The sequence below is a fragment of the Nerophis lumbriciformis genome, linkage group LG04, assembly GCF_033978685.3.
Source record: "Nerophis lumbriciformis linkage group LG04, RoL_Nlum_v2.1, whole genome shotgun sequence".
In the NCBI taxonomy this organism is placed as follows: domain Eukaryota; kingdom Metazoa; phylum Chordata; class Actinopteri; order Syngnathiformes; family Syngnathidae; genus Nerophis; species Nerophis lumbriciformis.
In genome coordinates, this window is record NC_084551.2 from 47,361,980 (window position 1) to 47,372,059 (window position 10,080).

The window sequence follows — 10,080 nt, forward strand, 5'->3', positions numbered from 1 at the left end:
TAAATATGTATCTTTATGAAAATAAATAGAATGTGGCTCCTACACAAACAGATAATATATTTGTTGTTGTAATGAAAAAAAAACAAGGAATTTGCCCCCAAATTATCCAAAAATGAGCACAACACCGCAAGGATAGTCATTTTAAGTGTCCCGTTGCATTCTGGGATATCCTCTAAACAGAACAGACTCCCAAGTAAATACGTATCTTTATGAAAATAAATAGGTGGCTTCTACACAAACAGATAATATATTTGTTGTTGTTGTTGTTGTAATGAAAAAAACAAGGAATTTGCCCCCAAATTATCCAAAAATGAACGCATCACCGCAAGGGTAGTCATTTTAACTGTCTTGTTGCATTCTGGGATATCCTAAACAGAACGGACTCCCAAGTAGTCATGCTTTTAGCTGCTTTTAAATACGTATCTTTATGAAAATAAATAGGTGACTCCCACACGAACAGATAATATATTTGTTGTTGTAATTAAAAAACAAAAGGAATTTTCCCCCAAATTATCCAAAAATGAGCACAACAACGCAAGGGTAGTCATTTAAAGTGTCCCGTTGCATTCTGGGATATCCTCTAAACAGAACGGACTCCCAAGTAGTCATGCATTTCGCTGCTTTTGAATCCGTATCTTTATGAAAATAAATAGCTGGCTTCTACACAAACAGATAATATATTTGTTGTAATGAAAAAAAAAACAAGGAATTTGCCCCCAAATAATCAAAAAATGAACGCAACACCGCAAGGGTAGTCATTTTAAGTGTCCCGTTGCATTCTGGGATATCCTCTAAACAGAACGGATTCGCAAGTAGTCATGCATTTAGCTGCTTTTAAATACGTATCTTTATGAAAATAAATAGGTGGCTTCTACACAAACAGATAATATATTTGTTGTTGTAATGAAAAAAAACAAGGAATTTGCACCCAAATTATCCAAATATGAACGCAACACCGCAAGGGTAGTCATTTTAAGTGTCCCGTTGCATTCTGGGATAACCTGTAAACAGAAGTGACTACCAACTAGTCATGCATTTAGCTGCTTTTAAATACGTTGTACTATCTTTATCTCTAAAAAGGTATATTACCACCACTTTCAATTTGTAATAAATAAGCTGAGCTAGGATATTTTTAAGAATGCTTTAACTGTTTTTTATTTTCTTCTCAACTTGGTCTTGTTTCTAAATTGTAATATACAGTTGATAGATTTTTACCAACATTGAACTATGATGCAAAACCTAGTTTTAACAATACTACATATAATACTTTAACAAGCGTGTACAGCACCATTAAATATAGAAATGTCTATACGAATATAATTTATCACTTTATTTGATGTTGACAGGATGCTGCCCTTGTGGTGACCCATACGTGTTTTACACTTGAAAACAGCTAAAATACAAAATCTAAAACCAAAATAAAATATTGTGGAAGTAAGAACAAAAACAACAAACCAAAAAGTCTCAAGAGCCAAAGAAAACTTTTTTTTTTTGGTTTTATAAATACATTAATAAAAAAAGTGTAGTGTGGGTGGGGGCCCCAGTTTAGCCAGGGGTGGCCCAGCAAAAATTAAACATTATTTTAAAAGCAAATAGATTTATTAATTTAAACCTGATACCCTAGCTCAGTGGTCGGCAACCCAAAATGTTGAAAGAGCCATATTGGACCAAAAATACAAAAACAAATTTGTCTGGAGCCGCAAAAAATTAAAAGCCATATTACATACAGATAGTGTGTCATGATATATAAATTGAATTAAGAGGACTTAAAGGAAACTAAATGAGCTCAAATAAACCCAGAAATGAGGCATAATGATGCAATATGTACATATAGCTAGCCTAAATAGCATGTTAGCATTGATTCGCTTGCAGTCATGCAGTGACCAAATATGCCTGATTAGCACTCCACACAAGTCAATAACATCAACAAAACTCACCTTTGTGCATTCACGTAGACAAGTTGTGTTACCTCTTACAAGTCAGGGAAAAGATAAGTCTGTAAGTAAACTGCTTAACTTGTTTATGTGGCTCAATATGAAGGTGGAAAGTTGCTAAATTTGATAGTAAGATGTGTATTGAAAAACGATTTTTGGGCACTAAATGTTTGAGGACTTAAAATGGCTGTCTGTCGTGTATTTCCACCATAGAAATAGTTTCAACACTCAGCAGTGTTTGTTTGATGGTGGTGCTGTGTATTTGTGTGGAGCTGATGTTTACATATCGTGTATTACATTTCAGTGTGTTGATTGAATCATAAAGCTTATACATTGTCATTGTGTGTATTTCCGTTTTACAAAAAAAAAAAAAAAAGTGCAGTGCAAGACAAAGCAAGATCAACAACAATAAAGAGCCTAAATGGATGCATCTGCTTTGGAACTTTATTAGAACGTCCTGGATTGGGGTGCCATGTCCAGCAGATGACATGGCACCCCAAACCATCACCCAACCATGCAAATTTTGCATTTCCTTTGGAAATCAAGGTCCCAGAGTCTGGAGGAAGACAGGAGAGGCACAGGATCCACGTTGCCTGAAGTCTAGTGTAAAGTTTCCACCATCAGTGATGGTTTGGGGTGCCATGTCATCTGCTGCTGTCGGTCCACTCTGTTTCCTGAGATCCAGGGTCAACGCAGTCGTCTACCAGCAAGTTTTAGAGCACTTCATGCTTCCTGCTGCTGACCTGCTCTATGGAGATGGAGATTTCAAGTTCCAACAGGACTTGGCGCCTGCACACAGCGCAAAATCTACCCGTGCCTGGTTTACGGACCATGGTATTTCTGTTCTAAATTGGCCCGCCAACTCCCCTGACCTTAGCCCCATAGAAAATCTGTGGGGTATTGTGAAAAGGAAGATGCAGAATGCCAGACCCAAAAACGCAGAAGAGTTGAAGGCCACTATCAGAGCAACCTGGGCTCTCATAACACCTGAGCAGTGCCAGAAACTCATCGACTCCATGCCACGCCGCATTAACGCAGTAATTGAGGCAAAAGGAGCTCCAACCAAGTATTGAGTATTGTACATGCTCATATTTTTCATTTTCATACTTTTCAGTTGGCCAACATTTCTAAAAATCCCTTTTTTGTATTAGCCTTAAGTAATATTCTAATTTTGTGACACACGGAATTTTGGATTTTCATTTGTTGCCACTTCAAATCATCAAAATTAAATGAAATAAACATTTGAATGCATCAGTCTGTGTGCAATGAATAAATATAATGTACAAGTTACACCTTTCTCCTCTCTGAGCTGCCACCTTAACGTGGTAGAGGAGTTTGCGTGTCCCAATGATCCTAGGAGCTATGTTGTCCGGGGGCTTCCATGCCCCCTGGTAGGGTCTCCCAAGACAAACAGGTCCTAGGTGAGGGATCAGACAAAGAGCAGCTCGAAGACTTCTATGGAAATGCAAGAACCAAGACTCAGATTTCCCTCGCCCGGACGCGGGTCACCGGGGCCCCCCTCCGGAGCCAGGCCCGGAGGTGGGGCACGATGGCGAGCGCCTGGTGGCCGGGCCTGTCCCCATGGGGCCCGGCCGGGCACAGCCCGAAAAGGCAACGTGGGTCCCCCCTCCAATGGGCTCACCACCCATAGCAGGGGCCATAGAGGTCGGGTGCAATGTGAGCTGGGCGGTAGCCGAAGGCAGGGCACTTGGCGGTCCGATCCTCGGCTACAGAAGCTAGCTCTTGGGACGTGGAACGTCACCTCGCTGGGGGGGAAGGAGCCTGAGCTGGTGCGCGAGGTAGAGAAGTTCCGGTTGGATATAGTCGGACTCACCTCGACGCACAGCAAGGGCTCTGGAACCAGTTCTCTCGAGAGGGGCTGGACTCTCTTCCACTCTGGCGTTGCCAGCAGTGAGAGGCGACGGGCTGGGGTGGCAATTCTTGTTGCCCCCCGGCTCAGAGCCTGCATGTTGGAGTTCAACCCGGTGGACGAGAGGGTAGCTTCCCTCCGCCTTCGGGTGGGGGGACGGGTCCTGACTGTTGTTTGCGCTTACGCGCCAAACAGCAGCTCAGAGTACCCACCCTTTTTGGATTCACTCGAGGGAGTACTTGAGAGTGCTCCCCCGGGTGATTCCCTCGTTCTACTGGGGGACTTCAACGCTCATATTGGCAACGACAGTGAAACCTGGAGAGGCGTGATTGGGAAGAATGGCCGCCCGGATCTGAACCCAAGTGGTGTTTTGTTATTGGACTTTTGTGCCCGTCACGGATTGTCCATAACGAACACCATGTTCAAGCATAAGGGTGTCCATATGTGCACTTGGCACCAGGACACCCTAGGCCGCAGTTCTATGATCGACTTTGTAGTTGTGTCATCGGATTTGCGGCCTCATGTTTTGGACACTCGGGTGAAGAGAGGGGCGGAGCTTTCTACCGATCACCACCTGGTGGTGAGTTGGCTGCGATGGTGGGGGAGGAAGCCGGACAGACCTGGCAGGCCCAAACGCATTGTGAGGGTTTGCTGGGAACGTCTGGCAGAGTCTCCTGTCAGAGAGAGTTTCAATTCCCACCTCCGGAAGAACTTTGAACATGTCACGAGGGAGGTGCTGGACATTGAGTCCGAGTGGACCATGTTCCGCACCTCTATTGTCGAGGCGGCTGATTGGAGCTGTGGCCGCAAGGTAGTTGGTGCCTGTCGTGGCGGTAATCCTAGAACCCGTTGGTGGACACCGGCGGTGAGGGATGCCGTCAAGCTGAAGAAGGAGTCCTATCGGGTTCTTTTGGCTCATGGGACTCCTGAGGCAGCGGACAGGTACCGACAGGCCAAGCGGTGTGCGGCTTCAGCGGTCGCGGAGGCAAAAACTCGGACATGGGAGGAGTTCGGGGAAGCCATGGAAAACGACTTCCGGACGGCTTCGAAGCGATTCTGGACCACCATCCACCGCCTCAGGAAGGGGAAGCAGTGCACTACCAACACCGTGTATGGTGCGGATGGTGTTCTGCTGACCTCGACTGCGGAAGTTGTGGATCGGTGGAGGGAATACTTCGAAGACCTCCTCAATCCCACCAACACGTCTTCCTATGAGGAAGCAGTGCCTGAGGAATCTGTGGTGGGCTCTCCTATTTCTGGGGCTGAGGTTGCTGAGGTAGTTAAAAAGCTCCTCGGTGGCAAGGCCCCGGGGGTGGATGAGATCCGCCCGGAGTTCCTTAAGGCTCTGGATGCTGTAGGGCTGTCTTGGTTGACAAGACTCTGCAGCATCGCGTGGACATCGGGGGCAGTACCTCTGGATTGGCAGACCGGGGTGGTGGTTCCTCTCTTTAAAAAGGGGAACCGGAGGGTGTGTTCTAACTATCGTGGGATCACACTCCTCAGCCTTCCCGGTAAGGTCTATTCAGGTGTACTGGAGAGGAGGCTACGCCGGATAGTCGAACCTCGGATTCAGGAGGAACAGTGTGGTTTTCGTCCTGGTCGTGGAACTGTGGACCAGCTCTATACTCTCGGCAGGGTCCTTGAGGGTGCATGGGAGTTTGCCCAACCAGTCTACATGTGCTTTGTGGACTTGGAGAAGGCATTCGACCGTGTCCCTCGGGAAGTCCTGTGGGGAGTGATCAGAGAGTATGGGGTTTCGGACTGTCTGATTGTGGCGGTCCGCTCCCTGTATGATCAGTGTCAGAGCTTGGTTCGCATTGCCGGCAGTAAGTCGGACACGTTTCCAGTGAGGGTTGGACTCCGCCAAGGCTGCCCTTTGTCACCGATTCTGTTCATAACTTTTATGGACAGAATTTCTAGGCGCAGTCAAGGCGTTGAGGGGATCCGGTTTGGTGGCTGCAGGATTAGGTCTCTGCTTTTTGCAGATGATTTGGTCCTGATGGCTTCATCTGGCCAGGATCTTCAGCTCTCACTGGATCGGTTCGCAGCTGAGTGTGAAGCGACTGGGATGAGAATCAGCACCTCCAAGTCCGAGTCCATGGTTCTCGCCCGGAAAAGGGTGGAGTGCCATCTCCGGGTTGGGGAGGAGATCTTGCCCCAAGTGGAGGAGTTCAAGTACCTCGGAGTCTTGTTCACGAGTGAGGGAAGAGTGGATCGTGAGATCGACAGGCGGATCGGTGCGGCGTCTTCAGTAATGCGGACGCTGTATCGATCCGTTGTGGGGAAGAAGGAGCTGAGCCGGAAGGCAAAGCTCTCAATTTACCGGTCGATCTACGTTCCCATCCTCACCTATGGTCATGAGCTTTGGGTTATGACCGAAAGGACAAGATCACGGGTACAAGCGGCCGAAATGAGTTTCCTCCGCCGGGTGGCGGGGCTCTCCCTTAGAGATAGGGTGAGAAGCTCTGTCATCCGGGGGGAGCTCAAAGTAAAGCCGCTGCTCCTCCGCATCGAGAGGAGCCAGATGAGGTGGTTCGGGCATCTGGTCAGGATGCCACCCGAACGCCTCCCTAAGGAGGTGTTTAGGGCATGTCCGACCGGTAGGAGGCCACGAGGAAGACCCAGGACACGTTGGGAAGACTATGTCTCCCGGCTGGCCTGGGAACGCCTCGGGATCCCCCGGGAGGAGCTGGACGAAGTGGCTGGGGAGAGGGAAGTCTGGGCTTCCCTGCTTAGGCTGCTGCCCCCGCGACCCGACCTCGGATAAGCGGAAGAAGATGGATGGATGGATGGAAGTTACACCTTTTGAATGCAATTACTGAAATAAATCAAGTTTTTCAAAATATTCTAATTTACTGGCTTTTACCTGTATATATATAAAATGTAGACAAAGAGGTTTGCCATGTGCAGCATGAGGGACATTGTTGGTCAGCTCTTTTTAGCCCTGGGCATATTGTAAAAATGAAATGATTAATAATGACATATATTCTTAGATATTACACTCCTTTGAGTAAGTTTTGTTCAGACAGTTGCATATACTGATATACTAATTCATGTAAAAGTTAATTTTTTTAATGTGTGCAGTCCTCCGTGGAAGAAAGTTTGTGCACATCTGCATTAGACCCTAGTTGCTCTGTATTATGTATAATACAGAGCAGTTCCTCCCTCGATATTATGGCTTCACACGAGTAAGAAGAATTTCAAGCAGCGTATTTTCCTCTGCTAAGTTGTTTGCGCGCCATCATTTTTTCCCTTCACACAGCTGGCGCTAAATTTATGAGGAGTGCGGCAGGCCACAATACGCTGCAGAAAAGTTAGAACATGGTGTCCACGCCACAGCTGACTCACACGCACGCTTTGCACGTGACCAGGCAGCGGCACATGCTGCAAGTGGGACAGGGAAATCGCAAACAAGTCCTTCATGAAAAAAACAGCTTTGTCGTGACACGTTTAGTGGGACAATTTGGACACAAAAAAATTAAATTCGCTGACACTGAGTAAAGATACAGAAAGGGGCGGGTCTAAGCGCCTAACTTACAACTTTTTCCCACTTCTGACGTTAGAACAGGGGTGTTAAAAAGGCGACCCGCGGCTTTTTTTTTTTTTTACATTTTTTTATTGGCCGGCGACACATTCCAAAGACAAAATAACCTCTTAAAGGGAGAAGAAGGTGTGTGAAAGTTAACTTTCAGTTTCAATCCCTGTTAAGGCCGAGCTGCAAGATGAGGAGGGCGACCATTTTAGAGATTGTTCGTACTACTTACTTCTTATGTATAGAATAAATTGTTGAACTTCAATTGTAGTCCCCTCTCATCATCTTAGTCCGCCTTAGAATACAAAGATCTGGGTGGACTGTTCCCTCCTAAAGGGAGGGTTACAATAATCCGAATATCGATCCTTTTCATAATTTTCAAAAATCTACTTTTAAAAAGGCATTTTGTTAGGCCAGTGGCTCGCAAACTGTTTTCCCCAAGTAGCACCTCAGCAAAATACTGACTCTCCAAGTACCACCATATCAGCAACATTAAAATATAGTAGTGTAGTAGGCCTAAGTTTTCATTAATAACAAGGCAGGGGTTTTATTTAACAAGTATATTTAATATTTTTGGCCACTAACATTACACACAGTTTGAACAGTAACACTGGGTTGGGATATAGGAGAATAAAACACTGTACTTTAATCAAGTGATTCTTTGGCGTACCACAGTTTGACAATCACTGAAGGTGGGCCGTCTTAATTTTGGTTCATTAGACTTTACTTTTAATATTTAACCTGAAAATGTTCTATAATTGAAAATGTCTTTAAATACACATTAACATTGATCCAAAACACTATAGTGTAGTTAAAAAATGGATTAAAATAAAAACATGAATAAATAAGTACACTGCATAATTATTAGTTTATTAGCCCTCTAATTAGCAACACTATACTGTATTATTTGAATATCTTAGGCCCAATAACAAGGTACTTTTAGTATTAGTTTCTCTTAAAAAAACAACTATTTTTACAGCATATATAAGTACATGTCTCCATCTTTCGGGGGTCCTTGGTCTGGAAAACCGAGAAGCCTGATTTATATGTCAGCAGCCAATAGAAGATTTATATCCAAAACTCATTTATAGCGAGAAACGATTTTAAATTGCTAGAGAAAGACATACGTTGGTTTTCCAAACATGAGAAGTAAGAAAGTGAGTGTGAAGGACAGTGCATGCAGAGAAGGAGAACTGGATGATATTCATTGAATTAAAGAAAGCAATCACAAAACAGAGTTGGTGAAACAGTTGGAACGTACCACTTCTCTTCTGCACCACACTGAAGCACAATGAGCTGACAACGCCAGCCAAGGTTGTTAAAATATTATCCAATGAGCGGACATTTATCAATGAAAATATGGAGAAGCTGCTGATGGTGTGTTTGACAAAGAAGCAGCTGAAAGTAGAAGTCCACTCTCCAAGGTAAAATAATAAATTATTATTACTACTACAACGGTGTGCTACATTCTATGGTAGCTTTTCATTAGGGATATCCGATATTCCGATATTGTCCAACTCTTTAATTACCGATACCGATATCAACCGATATATACAGTCGTGGAATTAACACATAATTATGCCTAATTTGGACAACCAGGTATGGTGAAGATAAGGTACTTTTTTTTTTTTTTTTTTAAATAATAAAATAAATTAAAAACATTTTCTTGAATAAAAAAAGAAAGTAAAACAATATAAAAACAGTTACATAGAAACTAGTAATTAATAAAAATTAGTAAAATTAACTGTTAAAGGTTAGTACTATTAGTGGACCAGCAGCACGCACAATCATGTGTGCTTACGGACTGTATCCCTTGCAGACTGTATTGATATATATTGATATATAATGTAGGAAGCAGAATATTAATAACAGAAAGAAACAACCCTTTTGTGTAAATTAGTGTAAATGAGGGAGGTTGTTTGGGTTGGTGCACTAATTGTAAGTGTATCTTGTGTTTTTTATGTTGATTTATTAAAAAATAAATCAATATAAATAAACCCGATACCGATAATAAAAACAATACAGACGACATTTTAACGCATTTATCGGCCGATATTATCGGACATCTCTATTTTTCATACGATATTTCATATGTAAAAACATTTTTTTTAAAAAGGCATGTTACATGTTAAAATTGTGCTTTTTTGAGGCTCGAAGCACTGATGAAATTAATTTCATTAGGAGCTGTTTTGCAATACAAGTCTTTTTTTTTTTTTTTTTTTTTTTTACAGAAAGATGCATTACAATACCAATTAAACTCCTATCCCAATGTACTTCAGTCTTCAAAAACAAAACTTTTTATCATTTAAAATGACAATTGTTTCTTTCCACTGCCTTCCTATTCAATTATTTCCCATTTTAATAGTTTCATTTTACTTCCAAAACTTGCTGTGGGCCAATATTTGAGAAGTAGGACAGAAATGTGTAAAAGATAGTAATTAATAGTAGTGTGTACTTTTAATATAGTGACATTTATCCCTGCCAAGTGTGGCCTACTTGAAAATGTCAAGTGGACCATTAGTTTGTGTACCCAAAATAAGTGGAGCATTAAGTTCAGCTGCTGTTGTGGAGATGAATAACACGTTAAAAAAAAGAACACGATGCACGTGCGGTCGACACTGGAAAAAAAACCCCAAAACATCTCATTTGCATACGTCTGGTATGCTCACCATGATTGGCTCGCACCCTCATTTTGGGCTTTTTATTGCTTGTTTGCCAGAGCGAGCAAGCGAGAGTGTAGAGAG